The following is a 24566-nucleotide window of genomic DNA, read 5'->3' as shown; positions in this document are numbered from 1 at the left end:
GACAACAGCGGATGATACGGGTCCCATTGCTGTGTCTACGGACGCTGGTACCCACAGTATACTTCCACGGTAGTCACAGGCATAAACAAGATCTCCTGGCTGGAAGGTTCTCACCTCTCCTTCCGGCATGGACCTTTCCTCGGGCGATAGGTCGGGGTGCAGTCTGTCGAGAGTTATGGTGAGTTTCCTATTCATCAGGAGCTCAGCGGGGCTACGACCTGTCATGTAATGCAGCATGACATGCTGCTGTAAAAGGAACGCAGCCAATCACGACTGCCAGTCCCCTTGATTGATTTGCCAGAGGCTGACCTTGGTTGTCCGCACCATCCGTTCTGACTGCCCATTGGTGGAAGGGTGGAACGGGGCGGACGTGACTTGCCTGATGCTGTTATTAGCCAGGAACTGCCGGAATTCAGCTGCTGTGAATTGTGCCCCGTTATCCGATACTACAGTGTCGGGCAATTCGTGTATTGCAAACAGCCGATGTAGGGCCCAAATGACCACAGCAGTAGTCATCATGAAGACAGGGACAACCTCTAGCCACTTTGAGTATGAGTCCACGATTATCAGGAAAATTTGTCCCTGAAATGGTCTGGCAAAATCAAGGTGGAGTCTGGACCAGGGTGCTCTTGCTGACCCCCAGGGATGCACTGAAGCCTATGCTGGAACTGGACGTGTTTCTTGGCATGGCTGACAGGTGTGGACCCACTCCTCGATAGCCCTATCCATGACCGGCCACCAAACATAACTGCAGGCCAGTGCCTTCATGCACACTATACGTGGGTATCCACTGTGTAGCACCTCAAGCACTTGTTGTCGCAGCTTGTTTGGGACTACCACTCGATTTCCCCACAGCAGACAGCCTTTGTGTACCGAGAGTTCATGCTGTCTGATGGAGAATGGCTGGAACTCTTCGGCCAGATGGCCAGTTGGCCACCCCCTCCACACCCAGTTAAGTATGCGGGCGAGGGTGCAGTCTTTAGCAGTGTGTGCCACAACATCGGAGGCTCTGAGCAGTGGACTCAGCAAGTCCTCCAGCAGCATGATGTGATGAGCCGGAGATGGGTCAGTCCCCGGGTTGGGTAGTGGCAGGTGGCTCAGGGCATTGGCATGTCCCATCGCATTACCTGGCCGGTGCTGTAAGTCGTAGGAGTAGGCAGACATGAACACTGTCCACCGCAGCATCCTGGGCAAAAAGATTTGGGGCATTTGCTTGTCCGGAGTGAGCAACGCCAGGAGCGGTTTGTGGTCTGTAGCGATGAGGAATTTCCAGCCGTAGAGGTAATCATGGAACTTTTTTACGCCGGCTACAATCACCAGAGCTTCCTTGTCTATTTGGGCATAGTTCCACTCTGCAGCCGACAAGGTTCTCGAGAAGTAGGCTATGGGCGCTTCTTGCCCGGTGGGCAGACTGTGGCTTAGGACAGCCCCGATGCCATACTGGGAGGTGTCGCAGGCGAGTACAAGCGGTTTTTTCTCATCAAAGTGTGTCAGCGCGCTCTCAGATGACAGTAGCGTTTTTACCGCTTCGAATGCCACTGCTTCTCTTCTGCCCCACCCCCAGGGGGCGGAGGAATCAAGGAGGTGGTGCAGGGGCTCTACGACTGATGTCTTTTGTGGCAAGAAGGTGTGATAGAAATTTAGGAGGCCCAGGAAGGATTGTAGTTCCTTCTTTGATCCTGGAGGAGGGCACTGTTGATGGCCCACACCTTTTCTGGTGTGGGGTGGATACCAGCTGCGTCAATGAGGAATCCCAAGAACTCAACACTCTTGACAGCAAACTGACATTTTTCTTCTTTTACCTTCAACCTGGCGTTCTGCAGTTTGCAAAGGACACAGCGAAGCCTCTCTGCCAGCGTGCCTTCCGAGTCTCCCACAATCAGGATGTCATCAAAATATGGGATGATGCCTGTGATTCCCCAGAGAAGACCTTTCATGATGCTTTAGAAGATTCCTGGGGCAACGTTGACGCCGAATTGGAGCCGCTTAAACTTGAAGGCACCCCGGTGCATCACAATCGTTTTGGCCTCGGCCATCGCATAGTCCACAGGTAGTTGCTGGTAAGCCTGAGCCAGATCAAGTTTGGCAAAGATCTTTCCCCCTTGGAGCGATGCCAGGAAATGGCTCATGACTGGTACTGGGTAGGCATGTTGCTGCAGGGCTTTGTTGACTGTGCATTTATAGTCTGCACATATTCTGACCACTCCATTTGGCTTTAGTGGTGTTACTATGGGAGTTTCCCATTTGGCGTGAGAAACTGGTTCCAGGACTCCCTGCTCAATCAGCCGATCCAGCTCCTCATCAATCTTGGGCTTGAGTGCGAATGGAACCCTGCGGGGCTGCAGACAGAGGGGTGCCACGGCTGGGTTTAGGTCAAAAGAGACAGGCGGCCCCATGTAAGTGCCAAGAGCCCCATCAAAAACTGCTGGAAACTCCCTGCATACCGATGCCACCTCATCATGACAGAGCTGCTGCACACCTGTGATCAGGATCCCGAGGGGTTGAAACCAGTCAAGGCTGAGTAAGCTTGGTTGGCGGCCTTGAACTACCACTAATCACAGCAGGCCAGCAAAGCCTTTGTGCTTTATTTGGAATGTGCCGACGCCCATTACTGGCACGCAGCAGCCCTGGAACTCTTTCAGCACAATGTCCATGGATTCAAGATGAGGTTTGGATGTCTTGGGGCATATCCTCTGGAGCATGCGAAAAGAGATGATGGATAACGGTGACCCCAAGTCGACTTCCATCTCACAGGGCGTGTTTTGGATCTTCACTGTCACCTTTATTTTTTCACAAGTTGGAGGTTGTAAGGCTTGCACAGACAACTCCCTGGTCTGTGCTACAACAGCGTGGTGCAGGGTGAGCATGTGGCAGTCGTTCTTGCGTGTAGATGCCTGTTTGTAGACCAGCGATGCCTTGCAGCTTGACTTGGGTGAGCCATCTCGGTTCTTGGCAGAGCGGCAGGCACGAGCGATGTGCCCCGATTTTCCACAGTTCTGGCATTGTGCGTCCCGGAACCGGCATGATTTCCTCCAGTGGGATCCTCCACAGCTCGCACAAGGGGTGCCCTGAAATGTTGGGGGTCCCCCTCGTTTCTTGTCCTGGAACTTAGTTCGCAGTACTTCCTCCTCTTCATCCTCTGATGAAGGTAGGTCCTCAACACAGCCCTGATGTACTAGTTCGGACTTGCGAGACAGCGGTGGAGTGCGCGACTGCCGGACCTCCCTTGCAGATTGTTCTGCAGCTTCAGCAGCGATAGCCTCGACATATGCTGTCTTGAAGATTGGGTCTTTTCTCGCAAATAGTCACCTTTGGAGCTTTTCGTCCTGAAGACTGCACACCAACCTGTCATGAAGTACCATCTCGAGGTCAGGGAAGTTGCATTGTCTAGCTGCCTGTCGGAGAGCTGTGACAAATGCCGCTATCGATTCACCTTGCGCCTGATCTCGCTTATAGAATGCGTGTCTGCAGGCTATCTCTGATGTCTGTGGTGAGAAATGTTCCTTGAGTTTGTTTTTTATTGTGTCGAACACTGTAGTTTGCAGTGGGGCCAGCACCACTAGTGCCCATGCTATGTCAAACATGGCACGCCCACACACACTGAAGAATGTCGCTCTCGCGAGATCTGTGTCATCAATCTTGTTTGCTTCGAGGTAGAATTGGAACCGGGTAATGTATGATTCCCAGTCCTCGGCTGTTGAGTCAAACAGCTCCAAGTGGCCCTTAGTGGCCATGTCTGCCCTCTGGACAAAGTGAGCGTATGCTGGATGGGTGAGGCAAGTGATTTGCTCTGTTTCTCGGGGCTGCCTACCCAAGCTTAATATTTCAGCTCAGGTCTCGGGGCTGCATACCCAAGCACCCTATTAGTGATTTCGCTCTGATATTGGGGCTGCATACCCAGTCAGAGATCCCACCTTCTTCATCAGTGTTAAATAGTGGGTTCAGACACCACGAAGTTCAACAGCTCTTTATTCAGCAGGAACAACAGACAGCTTTTAGGCGGCAACACACACATATATATACACAACTTCAATCTCAAACCACTCCCCAATAACTCAACACCCAATAGAAATGCACAGAACAGGAACCCTTGATTTGCATCAACTATGTACATTATAACTTATTTACAGCTCAGTGATTGGTCTTTATCTTGCCATCCTGATTGGCTGCTATCTGCAGTTAGCAGCCAATGATAGTGAAGGCCTCAGTTCCCTTGCTTAAGCTAGAGTTCGACCAATACATTACACCCAGGTCACAGTGATTGCCAGGTCTGCTTTTCTCTATCTGTGCCAGGACAGGCAGCTTGTCCCTTATCTCTCAACCCATGACCTAACAACAGTGATCCAAGCAACAGTCACCTCCAGATTAGATTATTGTAACTCGCTCAGCACAGGGTTTCTCTTGGGTCTGGTCTAGAAATTACAACCAATCCAGAATGCGTCTGTGCGTGTCCTTAAGGGGACACCATATAGGGCATATATAACACTGGTTCTGCACCAGTTGCAATGGCTTCCAGTGGAGTTCCATATCAGGTTCATAGTTTTGGTACTAATAAAAGTCTTAGCAGACTGGGATCAACATATTTGTGGGACCGCCTCTCACTATATGTTCCCTAGATGGTACACCACTCGGCCAAAAAAAGAGCTGCTGGTGATTCCTGGCCCCGAGGATGCTGGGGCCTCAACCAGGACCAGGGCCTTTTTCAGTCCTGGCATAACTCTTCGTCTGTTGAAGTTAGGGTCCAGCAAGATTTGCGATCCATTCGCCGGGCCTATAAGACAGAGATGTTTCATCAAGCGTATGGCTGAGATCAGGGCGGTGGGCTCCCCTGCTGGACTCCTGTTGAGTGGGATTGAAACCCCCTCACCCTGGCTTTCCACTGATATGCTTGATACTGTCTGCCAATCCCCATCTCATGGATATTTTGGTTGGGTTAATGCAGTGTGGGCTGCCACCTATGTTCACTGAATTTTATGTTTTTCTTTTAAATCTGATTTTATTGTGATATATGATATCTGATGTTGTCCACTCTGAGCCTGCTTGTGGGGAGAGTGGACTATAAATTTAATAATAAATAAAATAGGAAGATTTTCATAGATTGCTTATAAGTCTGTGTGAAAGAAGAGCACTGATGAAATTGAAAGAATATGGATTGGAAGAGGGGGAAAGTGGCTTTTTTCAAGAGATGTTAAAGGTACATTTTAAAATTCACCAGTTTGATCATGCGGCTGAACTCTACTTCTGTGAGGCACATTTCTCTGGTTTCTGATTTGTGGATTGCAGATTTGCCTTCTCTCACTAGTTAAAGTGGTTGACAATATTAGAACGGCACATAGGAGCTGGCATGTACCACTGAATCTGACTCACAGACCACTTTGTTTCCGTTATCCAATCTGTCAGCTGCCTAAAGGCACTGAAAGGAAATCCATGGGCATTCACAGAAATCGGCAGCTTCAGAAAATGTTAATGTGAAAGCTGAATCCCTACGCTGGTTTTTTGGAACAAACTTCAGTGAACTTCCATTCCGAAGGGCCCATGTGGTTATTCTGGAAATCTGTTAAGGCTCAGTTTGAAATAATGGGAGGAGAAAGAAGACACACTGATGTCAAGGCATCAAGAGGCTCTCTAATGAGTCAAGCAAGCGAAAGGGTGAGCCACACAGCCTGCTCCGCAGAATCATGTTAAGAAGTAGAACTGGCTTTCTCCTATGTATCTGTAGTTTTATTCAAAGGGCCTTCCTGGAAACCCATTAAATCAAACATGGTAGATGAAAAGGTGACCTCATTTACTCCCTCTTTCTCAATCATTTATACTCAATCCTTATATCAGAGTGTGTACATGTCCTTTATTATGCTTATCCACCTGACACCCAAGTGTGGGGGAGAGCACTTATCCCCTTTCTACAGATGGGGAATTAAGGCAAGGAGAGATTAATGGCTGGGATTTTTGTAAGTGTTCATTCCATCTGCTTCCCCAGTGGAGAGCAATCAGTAATGCTGCATAAACCAAAAGGCTAAATGCAAACTGCAGTTCTTTCAAAACAAGCAACCATGCCTTTACCATACTGGATTCAGTTAACTGATTTTGGCTTGGTTGTGTGTGTACAATGCCCTCACCCCAAGGGGGGAAAGCTGCAATATGGATGGGTGGATTGAACTGATCATCTGAATGTAGAATCTCTTTATCTGTTTGTTTGTATAGACTTTGTGCCTCTGCCAATACTGCCTTCATGACTATTGGTTGGAAACTGACCTAAAAATGTACGTCAGGTAACAGCAGATAACTGTCAGAACTCACAGAGACTGTAAGTGCTCTTATATTAGACTCACAGTGCTGGTGCTGGTTAACTACGGGAGATCTTTACTGAATGTATTTGACCTCTCCCCTTTGCCTACTGCAAGCACAAGAAAGGCAGCTGATCATAGCTAGAACTGCTGGACCCACAGGTCTCCTCCCCACAACAGCCCATGTGTTCAGTACAAAACCTACTTTGCCTTTCCTTAGTCCTTTTTTCTGTTGCTGGCTGCCATTACCAGTCACTGTGCACTTTCAAAATCTGATTGACACAGTCCCATCTCTATCACGAAAGATATCCCACTTTTCTCTTGGGCTACATTTTCAGCTTTAATGGATATAAGTGCAAATGGATCCATAATGTAGATGTAGAGGACTGAGTATTCCAGAGTGACCAGATCAATTTATTTTAAAATAAATGACAAACTATCTCTAGATCTGGAGGGTCTGAAATAATAATAGCTGTCACAGAATGTGCAGGGACAGGCTCTATAGAAAATATTACAGGGTACTCTCTGTTCATGTAGATATGTTCCTACTGGGATTTCCATGTCATTTAATATGTTCATGGCAAATTTTGTTTCTGCAGTATTTCATATCTGTATTGGTTTCTGTGCTTGTATTCAAATTTCTGCAATCCATACCCCATTGTATTGTTTGTTGGCTGTACCAGACATTGATTGTATTGACTTACACTGCGTGATCTGTCTTGATTCTCAGTGACAAAGGTGGTCCGCAAATTTAGACAGACAGACAGACAGACAGACAGACAGACAGACAGACAGACAGACAGACAGACAGACAGACAGACAGACAGACAGACAGACAGACAGATAGATAGATAGATAGATAGATAGATAGATAGATAGATAGATAGATAGATAGATAGATAGATAGATAGATAGATATCCTTTATGTGGGGGAGATAGCTGTTCACAGATCTGCTTTTTCCCCTTAAGGAGGAGTACTGCAACACTGGAGAAGAGCATTTTTTAAAAATCAAAAACAAAAGGTATATTTATTGAGCTTTGTTATACCCCACTTTTTCTCCCAATAGGGACCAAAATTGGCTAACAACATTGTTTAGTTCCATTCCTCCATCTTATGATACAATGGTACATGGGCGGGAGGATGTAGCCTTGTTCATAATCAATATTTCACTTTTATAGATAAAAAAGTTGCACTTGAGAGGTATTAGTGCTCAGAAGTTAAAGAAGCAGAAACAAACAGATAAATAATTAAAAGGTTTTTAAAATGCATCAAATGGTTTGGGCCTTGATGAGAGTTCATTTTCTCATTAATAGTTATATCATGAATATGTAGTCAGTGTGATATAATGGTTCGTGCATCAGACTAGGACTGACAAGGCCTGGGTTCAAATCTCTCTCAATTATGCCACTCGCTGGGTAAATTTGGAACAATCACTTTTTTCAGATTAACCTCCCTCACAAGGTTATTGTAGCATAAAATAAAGGAGGGAGGGAACCATGTACACTGACCTGAGCTTCCTGGAGGAAGAGTAAGATTAAAATGTGACTGATAAAAATGTAATTGATGGGCTGACAGGTCATGCAGACCAAAAATGGGTTGCATCACTGTCATTCAAAAAAATTTAAGAGGGGAGGAATAGAGAAGACAGATCAAGAAGGCCAAGTTAGAGAAAGCAATAAAGAGAAAGATGGTTAATATGTTGATAGAATAGATTGTAAAAAAAATTAAGTGGGATCCAGGTTGCAGCTTGGGGTTAATATTTGATCCCAGATCTGGAAAATGTCTCAGTATTATGGACATACTAGATGTGCAAGTCAGGGGACGAATCTCATTTTTCATTTGACAAAATATTGTGGTTTGAGAAAATGTGATATCCCAGCAAGAGAAATGTTCCCTTGAGGAAAGCATCTGACTCCCTTGCCACAAATGAGTAACAACTGCACATTTACTGTGTGAAACAAAGTCTAGAAAGGCCGTGTAATAGAAATAATGGTACATTTGTGTATACATCAAGGAAGTGAGTTTTTTTCCTCACATTTCCCAACATGATGATTCATTATGCAGGAATACTGCAAAACAGTTTCCCAACAATTTGCATAATTTCAACAGCGTCTACTCTTATTAAGACACAGGGATGCAAAGACAAGGAGAGCAAAGACATTTCTAACACAATACACAGAATACATAGTTGAATGTTGAATTATGACACCATGCTTCAGAGATGTGTTGCATGTAGGTTTAGGCAGTAGTGACGTGCATCAAAACAAATGGGAATTTCCAAGATACATATTTGCTATTTAGTGCAACACTGAGAAAGATCAAATAACGCTACAGCTCAGATCAGTATTTATATTCTGCTACTCATCCTTCCTTTAAAACAGAAATAAATCTGTGATTGAATGCCAGAAAGCCCTTCTGAAGTAGTGGTTGCCTTGATTAAGTTTTCCCATCTTGGCAAGTCCTAAATCAAGAGACATCAAAGTGGTTTCAAAATAAAGAACAGCTGAAGGAAAATGTATGAAATGACAGGAGGCATAAACAATAATTCCATGCATATGTTTAAGTCATCTGAAAGTGATTGCAGTGATGTGTAAAATATTTGGAAATAAACATTTAAATGGCAGCTTAATTCTCCAAGGGAGAAAAGGCTGCTTAAACTTTAAATAAATCCTGTTTAGACTAAACCACATCCATTCTTCCCTTTTACTTTAAGCACACTCTCGGCGTCTCTGATTGGCTCTGCATAAAGAAACATCTTTTGTACCTCCCAGTATTTTCATTCAGATAAATGTGCAAGCAAACACACTAAAGGGGGGGGTAGAAAGCTGCCCCCCCTCCCGATCTCTTTTGCCATTTAGACTTTGCAGTACGGAAAATATATTCTGCCTCAGTAAAAACATTTTGCAGATTGTTAAGTGTGGGTATGCAGAAATTATTCTCTGTACAAGAAGGATGTGGAGGTTGTCTTTTTAATGCACAAAGTGAGGCAGGACATAAAAACCTAATGTTACAGAAAATCAGCCAGTCTTTAAACTCACAGTGAGATGTTTACTGGGCACTGACAGAGTTCATAGGGTTGAGGAGTGGTGCCACTCTACTCTACCATGCATCTAAATGATCACACAATGAGAGACTCATAAGTATAACTGCTACATTCACGCAGTTCTCCTCAAACAAGGGAGGAACAATTGTACAAACAGGACAATCAAACAGCTGGATGACAATTTAACACTGGGGTGGAGGAAAGGGGGATTAGCAAACTCTTCTTCTACTATGTGAAGCCTGTAAAAGAACTGGACCCAAGTTGCAACAACACTTTTGGTTCTTCTGACATGTCGCTGTAATTGGGCTTGAGGAGAACAAAGAGAATATGGTGAACAAAGAATTCCAGTATGGGATGTCTAGCAGATGTCTAGCAGAGGGCCACTGAGTACTGTTCTTAAGTTTATCTATGTACAAATGGATACTTGGGGGAGGGGGGATTGGAAATACTGGCTTCATCCTCAAACATCACAAATTCATTCAAAGCTGTGTGAGCAACACTACATAGGCACTGTCTATCCATACAATCTTTTCATAGGTTTCTTTGAACAAATGAAGGCTGGGCTCAAGGCAACTGACACAATCTTGGTCCCTCACCTACATGCATATGCATTTCTACATAGATGAACATGTGAACCACATTTTCTGCTCCCAGCCATAAATGCATAAATTCATTCACAGCGATATAGCTATGGATTTTGTTGACCCAGCCTCCTCTGGGATTCAGATGAGACACATGACAGGATTGGCAGGGCTGCTGGAGATCCTAGGTCCCCCAGTGGAAGGAAAGGTGGGACCTAGGATCTCCTAGGTTCACTCCCGGGAATGACAACATTGCACCGCTCCAAGAGCACGTGTGTGCTTCACAGTGGGCCCATTTGGATCCCAAATCAGCCCACTGTGAAGCACACGTGCTCCCAGGCCTGCACGATGATGTCACTTCCCAGAGCATGCACACATGAAGCATGTGCATGAGGAGCAAAAAAAGGTACGTGCCAGGTCCTCCCCTCTCCCCAGGAGAGTAAGGAGGCCTGGCATCTCTAAGGGCTGGAAACTTTACAGCCAATTGGAAATAGATGTTGGAAGTTGTTAAAGCAGATTTCTGCTCCTCCCATGCATATATTTGCCATGGGCTGCTAACGGGATATTGTAGGATTAGGTGATCACTTTGAGGTTAAGCAAGGATTTGGGGAGGGGGTCCCAGGCTGCTTTTGTTGTTGTTGTTGTTGTTGTTTTTGCTTGCTTCACAATTTCTCCAGGAGGTGGATATAAATAGGTCAGGTCTCTGACTAGTTTGGCAGGAATGGAGAAGCTTGCCAGGAAGAACTGGCAAACACCCTGAGTCATTGGGCATGATGGAGGGTCATCTCTTGAATAGGCCATCATGGATCTGGGCGGGGTGAGATGGAAAAAAGCACCCTTAGTGCATTGGCCCAAACCTGTTAGTGGCTTATAGTACATCCAGTAATGAAGCTTGGCACCTCTTAGCACATGACACGTGCAGAAAATGATAAACAAGCCTGGCACAATTGCTAGCTGAGTCTGGTGCCATGGTGGATTTGCTCAAATAATGGCAGACATGATAGGCTGCTTAGCCCAGCCTGCTGCCTAAAACATGTCAGTGTATTTTAATAAATTATGACATAGATCTGCCATGTAAATAGTTAAACCCATGCTGTCATCTTATGTCTTCATTTGGGAAGGGGTGCCTGGGACAACAGACTGCTAAGCTGGATGGACCTTCCTTCTGAGTACTCTCATATTCATAATGGAATGCAAGGAACAGTTGCAAGGTGCAAATGAACAAAGAAAGCTGATTGAAGTATTTCCTGTAATGGTCATTTTATCTGAATGTTATATACTTTACCTCATCGATCCGGAGACACAGCAGTTTAAATATAAAATGAAGGTTGAATCACAATAGTATATTCTTGGGCAGCCCATTTTGAAGAACTGTATTAGTCTATTGCAAGCATTATTCCACATAGCCAAGCATTAAGGATTAGTGAAGACTGAGGTATGCATGTGGTACCATATCATAAAAACATGTTAATTTTTGAGTGGTGCAACTTCAGTTACATGTCAGCCAGATAACAAGACAATGGCCTTTTCTCATCTCAGTTTACAAAATGTGATCTACTGTCAAGATTCTCTGAAATTAATGTTTTCTGTCACAGACAGATTAATATTTGAGCTTATCTGTTATCAGGCAAGATGACTTTTTTTTAGTTCCACTATGAACTATTATTGTCTCTATGACACAGATAAAAAGTACCATTTTCAGTCATATGACTCTCTTTAAATGTCCTGGTTTCAATCTTTGCCCAAGCAAGATAGTAAGCGGCAGACAGAAGGGCACCAGCAGTGGACCTGTGGATTCTTATATACAGTGAACTAACTTAGAGATGTGCCTGCTACACACATGCTCTTGCTTTTACATTGACTGACACACATAATACAGTCTCGGATTTTGCTGTTAGCATATGCAGTATCACCAGATAATGCCTTTATCCAGCTACATTTAAACCTGTGTGAATGGAATGGAGGGTGCCTTCAAGTCATAGCTGACTTATGGCGACAGTGGGGTTTTCATGGCAAGAGACTAACAGAGGTGGTTTGCCATTGCCTGCCTCTGTAACCCTGGTCTTCATTGGAGGTCCCCCATCCAAGTACTAACCAAGGATGACCCGGCTTAACTTCTAAGATCTGATGAGATCAGGCTCACCTGCGCTATCCAGGTCAGGCTCCTTTGGAAATTCCCATCTACTGTCAATGGTATGATATCCTTCTCAGTATAACAGATGAATACACAGGGCAGAGTCACGTTTCAACAGCACAGTTACAACAACATTTCTGTGTAAAGGTTGCAGCATAGGAGAAGGGGATATAGTTAGCCATCAAACAGATTTTGTAAACCATTATTTTTAATCCCAGAACGTTTAAGTATGGTTTGATATCTGTCAGACATCCTAATTACTTTCTCTTAGGTGCCAACCTGGGGACCACTCTATGTGTTACAATTTATGACATGTAGGGTCTGTGTGTCCCTAACCTAACTTTGACAGCGAGACATGAGGAGCAGGAGTAATTGTTTAGCTCCTCCATCCCAGGCCATTTATTGATGGGAAAGCTGAAGTCTCTTCTATAACTGTGCAATTGTCCCAATCCAGATCAGGGCCCCACATGTTCAGAGAACTAGTTCTCCACTCCTGACTTCTGACAGTCAAAGTCAGGGAAGCTGAGATCCTCCATATTACAAATTTTGCCATGTCGTTTGGGCCTATTTGCTAGTGATTTTGTTAGCAATCAACATTTGTTTTTAATTTTATCTAAGCTGCTCATTAAGTTGCCTTAAGGGCTTTAGAAGAGAGGAAGGAGAGCACAGCTGCCAAAGGCATGAAAAAGAAAATATCAGAAAATGGCACAAGCATGGGGGGAAGGGATCACATAGCACACATCTGATATTCTCTGAAATTAACATGGCAATGTTCTCTGAAATCAATATAATTTTGACTATGACTTTTGCACAATTATATTACACACAACAATCTCAGCAGCGCTGAATGCATTCACTGAAGAGTCAGATTCCCTAGTTACAAAATATTGATGGTTGAGTGCAAGACGAAACACCACACTAAAAGCACAACCTGCTACAGATGGTGGCACTAGGAGCAGGCAGACCAGAGGGAATGTACAATTCAGCAACACATTGTTGGAATGAGGAGAGACACCAGAAAATTCATAGGACCAGTGGATGACAAGAAACTGACTTGTTCCAGTCTGTTTCTTGGTTCCGTTCAGGCTTTGAATCTGATAGAAGCCTACAAAATCATCATGACTGCAGTTTCAGAGCTGGGACTGAACCACGCAGGTGCAATGAAACCATAATTTCAAAGCCTTGCACCTACATTGCCTCATTCTAGCAAAGAGTGCATGCACTGTCCTTGACTGGCTAATTGGGATCAGGTCAGCTGCTACAGATTTGGATAAAACAAGGATCCTTATTCTAGCTTTTGGACTCTGTATGGTTGCTGAAGAACTTTCTGCTACCTGCTTTTTGTGCTCTGGACTTGCCCACCTGGATTGGTGCCAGCCCAGGATTTCTGTCTCTGGATTTAGAGACTTCGGAACCTTGTTAGAACTCTTTTGGTTTAGCCTGAAAGGTAACTTCAGGCTGGGAGACTGAAAGTCTGTTTAAGTGTGCAAGTTTAGTTATCTAGTCTTTATTGTTTTCCTCTCTGTCGCACAGCCATATATCTGTACCCATCTGCACTTCTGTTAATAAATTTTTCAGAATATAAGTATGGGAATTTGCAAGCTTCAATCTGCATCCCATACTTTAGCCCATTTTGGTCACAGCTACCCAAATAGTTGTTTAGTGGAACTCAATCTGCAAAGTGGTGTACCTTGCAGGGTTGATCTCCTGTTTAAAACCTGGTAGAGCTTGGAACTTGCCTCTCTGTTCCACAGCTGAAGGTTTAGTTAAGAGAGGCTGGTGGCAGCTCATTACCCTGTAAATGAGGGCTCAGTCCCAGTTTTGAGTGTTTTGGTTTTAACCTCCCAATCAGGGTGGCTTGGGTATACAGCCATCCCTGACAGTGGAACCCTACTGTGTCCTCTGATCTCGGCAGCACTACTTTCTGGCTATGTGCTATGGTAGTGCTACAGTGTGGCAGAGGGCAAGGGAACCTTCCCCCCCCCCCTCCAGCAAGTCACCACAATGATGTTGAATTTATGGAACCTGGATTCTACTTGCACAATCTCTGATTTGAACTTCCTGGTTCAAACATAAGGGAAGGCATATGAACTGCAGGCAACAAATGTGACTTTCTTGTGCAAAAACAATTGAATAGACATCATTGTTGGACATGCTCCATGGTAACCCTGGTCTCAATGACTGTATCCTCCTCAAAACACACACCACATCAAGAGTCTTACACACAAACATCCTACACTGTCTCCACCTGATGCATCATGTTACCATGCAAAATTCCCACCATGCTGCAAAGTTTTATACACAGGTGCATCTCCAGGTATCCATCTCTTGAGACCCGTCACCCTTATACTTTATTCATGTCTAAGAAGAATGAATGATATGAGAGACAGAGAAAAAGAGAGAAGATGGACCTACGTATGGACTATGATAGAACTGGAGTTAATTATAAGTTTTGTGCAAGGTAAGAAGAACATTATATGAAACCAAATATAGCCCGCGAACTTCAGGGTTTTTTAAAAAGCTTATTGTCTAAGAGATTTCACATTCCATTTTTCTCTTGTCTCATTAAATCTAAATAATGGATAAAGATTTTTCCCTTGTACTTTCCCCTACTTAATTGCATTTGCTGTACTCATTCTCTATTACCCTTCCTCTGAAATTGATAATAAGGCTAATAGCCCCCATTTTTAGCAGCAGCAATTTGGACATTTGTGGGTATCCTCATATTCTGATAGGTTGGTTGCAATAGACAAAATTAACACAGACTCTTAGCAAACTGAGAACACTGTCTCCATGTGTGGATGGAAAGCTTAAAGGATGGATAAAAGTGGGAAACAACAACACAGGTTGCTGGTAGGGCATTTTTGTTCATGACAATTTATAGTGCTGCTCTTGTAAGTTTCACCTGGCCAATACTTTGTGAACCACCAGCAGTTACATTAGATGGGAATAATTATTCTACAGATACAAGCCAGTTTTCAACAAGGAGCTCTAGGAATTGGTAGCTTTGTGATAATCCCAGTCTGCTCAACAGCTTAATAACAAAAGGGGGAGAGGGGGAACTCAGATAAACACTCCTAGGCTTTTTGGAAGAAAGGCTGGGTGCAAATATGATTTTTTGAAAAATCATAAAAAATTAATTAAGGAGGGAAAAGCCTGAGCACTCCTTTTGAATTAGACAGATTTAATGGAGAGATTTATGACACTACAAGGCCTTGAGAAGTGAGTATGCATGCTCTGCATAGAATAAGAGAACACTCATAAGGCCAGTGTTGTGAACTTCTTCCCTACCACTAACACCAGCACATGCAAAGACTCAGATTACATATTGCAAGAAGCCATAAAAACGAATCTTCATCTAATAATAGATCTTTGTTGTATGCCTTGTGTTCTCAGCGGTGGCACTCAGAAGTGTGGCAAGATCTGTGCAATGAAGTGATTGGAAAACATTCCTGTCAGTTATAGTATATAGTGACTCATCATCACCAGACACCAAAATATCAGAATAGTAATATTAGCAAATATAATTACTTCTACAATTTGACCTGATATAATGAAATTAACTAAAATAGCTTTTTCATTTAGTTATTTAAGTCATTAATTATGTGTATCCTTCCTGACTGCTCCTGCCATATGAAAGAAGAGTAGAATTTTTGATTCAATTAATGTTACTGACCATGTAAGGCAAATACTGTTGGGAGGATACTTGAAAAGCCACAAAAATAGACACTACCGTCCAGTTTACTAATTATGAGTTAATAATATTTGGGAATCTCTGGATTAAACAAAATGTGATTTATCCCCAGTGAATCCAAGAAAAAGCTAAAATTTCAATCCAGTTCTCCACTCATCCATGCTAGCTCTCTCAAACTTATTTCATCCTTGGATTCATCATGTGATCATTAAAGCAGTTTGTCTTCAGCTCAGAATACCTGATCAATTGAATGGCTGCTTCTCTAGGCTGCTATCACTGCCAGGGGTCAGAAGAGTTTGTAGATCAACAGAAGAGTTGCTCTTGTCATCTGGCACTTTTATCATCAGCCAGCACAGGTGGAGCTTTGAAAAAGTATACTACCTGCCACTTTTGTCCTCGCTGTCCCCTTCCCTCTTGTGTTTCCATGTGTTGTGGGCCCAATTTGACTCGGGAGCATGGTGCATGGCTTCAGCTTTCCCTCCTTTGCCATTTTCCTGAGCCAAAGCAGCCATGGAGGATCCTATTTGCCTATGAAATCCAAACCTGACTTGGGTCAGAGGTAATTGTTAGACTGGCCTCTGTACTAACTGTGAGACTTTCTGTATTCTGTGCAATATTTTTTATTAATTTTAAATGTTAAGCAAATAAATGATTAGTATTATTATAATATAAAGAAGTGTTCATTTTAGATTAGGAAAAATAAATTCTTTGAAGCATTTTCATAATTATCAAAAAGAAGTTATTGTGTTCATCTTTACTGAAGAAGGAAAATCATAAATTCAAATCTAGGCTGGTACCAAGACCTGAGTTCCAAAGGAAGAGCCATACACAGCATCTTTTTGAAATAGTAAACTTTTTTTACACATTCCATCTGGAACATTTCCTGCCAAAGCTCTATTGATAATACCGACAGACGTTGTGCAAGAGCACAACTGTGCCCTTGTGCGGCTCCCATTCATTTTATTGATGCTTCGGGAGGGGGACTTTGGCTCGCTGTATATATTAATGTCTAAACACTTTGCAGCTGATGGTGAAAGATTAGACTTCTTGACCGCATGCCTACATTATGATTAATTCATCATTTTAATTAGAAACCCTTTCTATAGATAAAAGCACCACTGAGTGGCACAATTACAGCAACAACGATAGGGGCAAATTTCTTTTCCACTTTAAATAGATATCACAAGCACCCCATTGAGCACGGGCATATGGTCCCCCACCCCCTTGTTCTGCATGTGCCAAACTCGCATTCACAGCAAGGGCTGTAATGCATGTGGGATGAAAAGGGGGGAGAAGAAAGAGCTCCAGCTATTCAATCAAGCATGAACAGAATAAATGAACTACATTCACACCGACTTCTTAATTGCATCAAATTCATAGCCAATGCAAAAGTAAGCTTTCCCCACAGACAAGGCTCACATGTCCAGTCCCTGACTTTTATTTCCAAGAAAACTTGTACATAGCATGCTTGTTACAAAGCCCCCCCCCCCGCTCAACCCCTCATGCTTGTTACAAAGCCCCACCCATCATTCATAAGCTCTCCTTCCTCTTGGTTATCATACTCATATGAGCAGTTAAATGTCCAAGACAGACAGTAATGATAATTTCAGAAGGGTAAGCATGGCTGCAGCCAAAATGACAAAGTCTTACGGCTTGGGGTGTAGGCCATTTGCTCCTTATAAACATCCCCCCAAACCTGAACTATGCTCCAGCAACAAGGGACCACCCAATGGTTAGTTCGAGTGACAATCCTAAGGACTAGTTCATGCAACAAACCAACTTTGTCCCAATATTCACAAAAGTCACAGAACATAATGAGATCAGCCATACTATCATGAACTCATTCACCTGCACATCCTCAAACATGATACATGCTATCATGTGTCAGCAATGCCCTTCAGGCCATTTACATGGGCCAAACTGGACAGTCCCTATGCAAGAGAATAAATAGACAGACATTTAAAATGAAAATTGCTTGGAAATCAGTGGAGGATCATTTCAAGCTGTCTAGATATTCACTAACAGACAGTATTTAAGGAGAATAGTTTCAAAAGAGACTAGAAGAAAATTGTGGGCAAATCCACATGCCCTTGGCGCGTCCCGGTGTTGCACTAAATGTTCGCTAAACACCCGAAAGTATAGCTTCTTTCTATCACGTTTTCAGAAATTGTGCTAGAAAGAAGCTATACTTCCGGGTGTTTAGCGAACATTTAGCGCAACGCTGGGACACTCTGAGGGCATGTGTATTTGCCCTGTATTTATTTACCCTAATGCATTGTTTATGGAAATGTCCTTGAAATTGACTGTACTAATCTCACACTGTGTAATCCACCTTGAGTCTCAGTAAGAAAGGCGGACAATAAATGACATAAACAAACAAACAAATAAATGGGCAGACTTAACACTATCAGACTTGAAGTTAGTAGTGATTGATAAAGAGTTAGTTCATTACATAAAGTAACTGTCTGTTATCCCAGGTTTATGTACAGAATAATTCATTGACCATTGGGACTGCATCATTTACTCTTTTGACCAGATCTGGTTTTCCTCTTGCGCTGCATTTTAATGGGCTACGCATCTATGTCCTGGGAAACGGCTTTGGGGCATGTCTTTATGTGTGTGTTACACTACCAGCTCACATTCTGAGGTCAGCCAAGGCAGCCTTATTACAGGAACCTCCAGCAGGAGAAATCTGATTGGTGGAAATCCTCATGAAGACTTTCTCAGCAGTCAGCCCTGATCTTTGGAATATGTTCACCCCAACTCTGAAGAAGTGCAGTTAAAAACTTGTTTCATTCAGGTAGCCTTCTTTAATTCTGCCCCCATTGCATATAAATTTGTTATGGCTATTATCTATTTTTGGCTACTTTGTATAGATTTTAATATTGTAATCCACGTTATAAATAAAAGGTATAAATATTCTAATTATTATTATTTATCTCTTCCTTTCATACCCCCTTTTTCTCCCCAATGGGGACCTAAAGCAGCTTACATAATTCTCCTCTCATCTATCTTATCCCCACAACAACCCTACGAAGTAGGTTAGGCTGAGACTGTGTGACTGGCCCAAGGTCACTGAGAAAGCTTCCGTGGCAGAGTGGAGATTTGAACCTAGTTTTCCTACGTCCCATTCCAACACTCTAACCACTACACAGTAGTGGCTCTCATTATGATAGTAATGATAATGTATGAGCCAATTCATGCAAAAGTTGGACAAGTAAAACATGTATAGAAGCCACTTCAGAGTACCCTTCTCTCTCCCCCTTCCTTCCCAGGAAACGGTTCCTGTGATGATGTGTACATATGAAGAACACATTAGCCCTTTGTTACATTTGACTGTGGGTACAGGGAGAACAGACTACCCGGTATCTTCCCAACTGGTGTGATCTTGTCTGATTATTTTGTCTAAAAGGGGCAGTGTATGAATTTTCAGCCTTGCTACAAGTGTACCAGCAGCCTGGGTGTAGTGTATGTAATGTGTTCTTTCCATATCCGTGGTCAGATATAATGACTGAAAAAGAGCTATACTGCCTTCTAGGTTATGGGACTCAGGTTGTAAAATGTCTACTACTCATTCATCCACCTAGTGTCAAATTTCTTGTGCTGCAAGAAGATGAAAAAATTATCTTTTTGCCAAGGCATTTACTTGAAGTTGGGTGGTTGGTGTTGTGCCCTCTTCTCTGTGAACCCAAATTTATCATCTTTTTACCATCTCTTTACTAGCATTTATATGACTTTTGTTCCTGCTGCCATATTTACCATTCTATAGATTTTATTACTGAATATGTCACAGCTACTGTTTTAATGCTGTAGTCTGTAGATTTTAAACAAGATGAAAAAAATATCTTCAATACTATTTGATATTAGTAAACGTTGATAGTTCTTTCTATCTTAGAAGTACATTTTTATATTTTCAATTTTTTTAAATCTTGCTAGATTTTGGTCTATCATGGCAAGCTGCCTAGTGAAGCACAGGATACAAAAACTTTAAAATAATTGTAAAAAAGAATGAGGAGACCTCTGAGAGACTGGCAATTTCCTAACTTTCCTAACTTTTGCATAGATAAAAGGAGAGGTGCCTGTAGCAATAGAAGTAGGCTTGAAGCAATTGGTACTTGTGAACTAAATGTATTTTGCTTATCATCAAACTCATCCAAACTGACCTAATGATATTCAGGTATCTAGGCTGATTGACATTGTATCAGCTAGATAGATTGCATGGGAAAGCCACTGCGCAGCAAATGACCATTATGCCTAGCCTTCCTATATCTCGAAGAAGTGAAACACCATTTAATTTTAGTGCACAGATAAAGGCTTTCATGCCTGACTGGACTTTCAGGCTATCTGCATAAAGAGGCGCCTGGGGAGTATGAAAGGACTAATGGCTAACTTTATCTTTAGAAGCCTCTTGGGGAAGTTGCTGGGAAGATAGTGGATGTGTTGGTCCAGTTAATGTACTCCAGAAATCGGAGAAAATGTCTCTCACATGAAGAGAAAGAAAATGAGGTACAAAACCAGCCTATAAGCAGAGTTTGCTGATTTCAGCAAATGAAGGCGAAAATAACACTGCCAGAGAAGTATAGTTGCTTTTAATGCTTTCATTACTTACTAAAAGGAGAAAATCACACCAAACAAAAGCGAATAACAAGCCATTGCCAGGTTGCATGAATACTTCCCAAACTAAGCTAGAGAGGAGGATGGGATCAAATATGTGAAAATTATGCCTACACACATATTCACACACAGGTGTCAGTTTCTGAATAAGAATAAGAAAAAAGGTAGTCAATTGGGACAAGGAGTAAAAATACTGTTATATGTATTCTTGCAAATTAGAATTTCACAGTTAAAGCATAACTGGCATAGACAAGATACAAATCTTTTTCTAGACAGAACATAATTTCATTAAGCCACTGTTAGCCTCTTCTGCCATGGGAACTTGCTGTGTGACCTTCGGCCAGTCTTGGGTTGTCAGGTCCCCGAGACGAGGGGCCCTGACACACCTTTATTGCTGTTCCGGGAAGTGATGTCATTGTGCCGGGCCTGGAGCACTCCCATGCTTTGCAGTGGGCAGATTGGGGTTCAAAATAGCTCCAATTTGGCCTGTTTGGGGCCCAAATCAGCCCATTGCAAAGCACAGAAGCAAACAGTGTACTATGTCTTCCTCCACAATGACAGAGATGCTATTCCAGAGGTAATTTTTGATATGTGCCCTGTAAGTACTCAGATGGCATAGTTTGAAAGCGAGCACTAGTAAATGCCTTTCTTAATGGAGCACTACAAAGTTCAGTTAAATAGCAAGAGAAGAATTGTTTTTCTTGATTCAGAGATACCACAAAGAAAATTTAGATTGTTGGACTATACCTATGTCCCAAAGTGCATATTTTTCAAAAAGCCAACTACAAATTTTGCTTGGTCCCAAGACATTACAGCCTCTAAGGAGAGCAAGGAATATAACTGTAAAATAAGGGACAGCAAGTTGGACCACCGATTCCCTTTCTTATAGTATCAAAACCAATATTTTACCAGATGGTTTTCAGTAATGCTATCAAGTTTCTTGAAATATTTTAATAACATTGTAATATTTTAATAATTTCAAGTGGACTCTTGTTGTAATAGAAGGTAGTCCAGCTTCCAACCTTAAGTATGCAGCAGGAGTTCCCAGTGGGAATCACCAGAAATTATGGTAAAATTCCTAGAGAGGACCGACATAATTCCTGGATTTTTCCTGTAAGTAAAGTCACGCCATTGCCAATGGTGATTTTAAATTTTTTACTACCTGCTACTGCAGCAGCAGTAGCAGGCAACAGAATGTGGGGGTGGAGGGTCCCCTGCTCCTGGCAGAAGGTTTGAAGACCTGACTTTAAAACATGCAGTCCCCTACCTGCGGTCTGAAATGGCACATTTCCCATGGAAGTTTTCTTTGCTGAGGATGCCTCGAAAAGATCCTGAAGAATCCATCCCCATGCTATTAAATCAGCGATAGAGCCCTGAATACACAACATAAACATGTACAGGGAATTGACATAGACGGGAAAGTACATTCGTGCTTGTTGGCCCTTCCCCTGCTACTGTGCGTTTAGCCTAATGACTGTACAGAATCTATATATGTACCGACTGTATGAATGTAGTCAGGAACAGCACAAGTTTTCTAGAGTTCTTGGTCATAGAACTCTGTGGTGATGTGGTTGAGGACTAAGAGTGAGGAGCAGGGAGTGACAGAAGGCACCTCTATCTAAACATGTTCACTGTACAGGCGTATGTCATATATACAGGGCTTAGGTTGTCTATGTTGCATTGCTCTCTAAATAGTTACACTCTGCTACAGCACATTTCGTTCTAGGGCAGTACTGAGACAGTATCAGAAACAATCATAGATTAACTACCTGCAACAGATGTGGTTACATTGACCCTTGTCCTTTCTAGGCAGCTGGCGCTGGATTTTAGAGACGTTAAAATGAAGGGACAGAAAAATAAAGGTGTTACATATTTGTATTCAGACTCACTTAATGGTTAATGGTCAACCATTAATAGACATTCCTTTTTATTTTTATCCACGTCTATTTCTGTTAGACTTTCTAATTGCCAGTGCTAACGTCTATGGGAGTCCAGCCAAGCCAAACATACAAATTGGACCCACCCTCCCATCTGCCAACCAGAGGATCAGGTCAAAGTTGAGGCAAATCAATAATATTTGTAAATATGAGCTTGCTAGCAATATAAGGCGGTGGTTCATAAGGACGCTCTGACAGGTGGTCATTCGCTAAACCTAGTTTGCTTTAAGCAAAGTTCAACAGTCTAGCATTTTATCACTGCTAAACAAATACTCTGCATATTATATTTTATATATTCAATAGAACTATGACTATCATAAAATACTAAATAAATGATTCTTTCAACTGGGTGGCAATTAGTGATAAAAACACCTTAAAAACAGGGACAGGATTCCATAAAGCACTGGGCAAAAGTACAGAATACAAAAGCAAAGCATTGAAAGAATGTTTTCCTTTGCTAAATCTCTGGTACCAGCCAAGATGGGAGCATACATCTTGCATGAGCAAGCAATGGATGGGCACACTATTTGCAAGCTCTGCAGAAAAAAACACAAAAGGAAATAAAACTTGTTTGCTGCATGACAAATTTTCATACAGTCCATTGGCTTAAGGAGCTGCTTGCACTTGTAGCCTTCCCTAGAGACTAATGGAAGAAAGACAAGACTGGTTTCTAATTTCAAATAAGGGGATTGATTGTCCTTTGGTGTTTCCACTCAACTTCTTCCCATTGTGTGTGATGGTTTTATGTGAGGATTCCACTAAAAGGACAATGGGATCAGCTAGAACTTAAGAAAAACGAATTGGGATAATTGGGAGGAGCCATAGCTAAGTGGTAGGGCACTTAACTTTGCATCCAGAAGTCATCTACCTGAGGCCCTAAACACCCTCCTCTAGTCAGAGTACACAGCACTGGCCTAAAATTCTTTCTATTGCAGATGACAGAGACTGAAGCTGGAACCAAGTTTTTTAACCCAAGGAACATGTAATATTCTTTGTCGTGGACAACTGCATTTGTGTTATGTGCCATCAAGTCACTTCCAATTTATGGTGACCCTATGAATTAATGACCTCCAAAACATCCTGTCACTAACAGCTTTGCTCCAGTCTTGTAAACTGGAGGGCATGGCTACTTCTATTGAGTCAAGTCATCTCATTTTGGGCTTTCTGCTTTTCCTGCTGCCTTCTATCTTTCCTGGCATTATTCTTTTTTCCAGAGAGTGTTATCTTCTCATGAGGTGACCAAAGTATGATAGCCTCAGTTTTGTCATTTTACTTTCTAGGAAGAATATAGGCTTGATATTGTCTAGAACCCACTTATTTGTCTTTTTGGCCGTCCATGGTATCTGCAAAGCTCTCCTCCAGCACCACATTTCAAATGAATTGACTTTCTTCCTGTCAGCTTTCTTCATTGTCCATTTCTGGATTATCTTGATCTTGGTCACCAGCGGCACAACCTTATCCTTAAGGATCTTTCCTAGTTCCTTCATGGCTGCCCTTCCAACTTTCATTCTCCTTCTGATTTCTTGTTTCAGTCTTCCTTTTGGTGATGATTGAGCCAAGGAATAGAAAATCTTGAACAGTTTCATTTTCTTCATTGTTATTTTTTATCGGTAGTACTTTTATCTTCTTGATGTTGATCTGTAATCCAGCTTTGGCACTTTCTCCCTTAACCTTCATCAGTAGTCATTTCAAGTCTTCACAAATTTCTGCAAGTAATGTGGGGTCATCTGCTTATCTCAAATCGTTAATGCTCCTTCCATCAGTTTGCACGCCATCTTCATCTAAATCTAATCCAGTTTTCCTTATATGTTCTACATACAGGTTGAACAGATAGAGAATACACATCCCTGTCTGACACCTTTGCCAGCTGGAAATCATTCTCTTTCCCTATATTCTGCCCTAAGAGTAGCCTCAGATGTTGTGGCACATCCATTTCTTTTAACACCATCCATAACTTTTCATGATCCACAGAATCGAAAGCTTTGCTGTAATCTAAAAAACACAGGGTGATTTTCTTCTGAAATCCCTGGGGTGCTCCATTAACCATTGTAAATTTACAATTATGACCTCCAGGCTCTCTTTCTTTTCTGAATCTAGTTTGAACATCACAGCCTGTTATGGCTTGTATGTTTGAAATTATTTTCATTCATTCATTTATTCAGTGTACTAGCCCAAGAACCATAGCAAGTATTCTTTGATTATTATAGCTTGCATACATGGATCCTTGCTATCTTATATTGTACAATTTTGTATTATGGTAGACTTTCCAATACGCTCT

The 24566-nt window shown here is 42.4% G+C and overlaps 1 pseudogene; it reads right to left on the bottom strand.

Moving 5' to 3' along the window:
- Window positions 1-267: 267 nt before the first annotated feature.
- On the bottom strand, window positions 268-3734 carry LOC129335321 (uncharacterized protein K02A2.6-like; annotated as a pseudogene).
- Between the last annotated feature and the right edge of the window lie 20832 nt (window positions 3735-24566).

This window comes from Eublepharis macularius, chromosome 9 (assembly GCF_028583425.1).
Source record: "Eublepharis macularius isolate TG4126 chromosome 9, MPM_Emac_v1.0, whole genome shotgun sequence".
Taxonomy (NCBI): Eukaryota; Metazoa; Chordata; class Lepidosauria; order Squamata; family Eublepharidae; genus Eublepharis; species Eublepharis macularius.
This window is presented reverse-complemented; position numbering and strand designations above follow the sequence as displayed.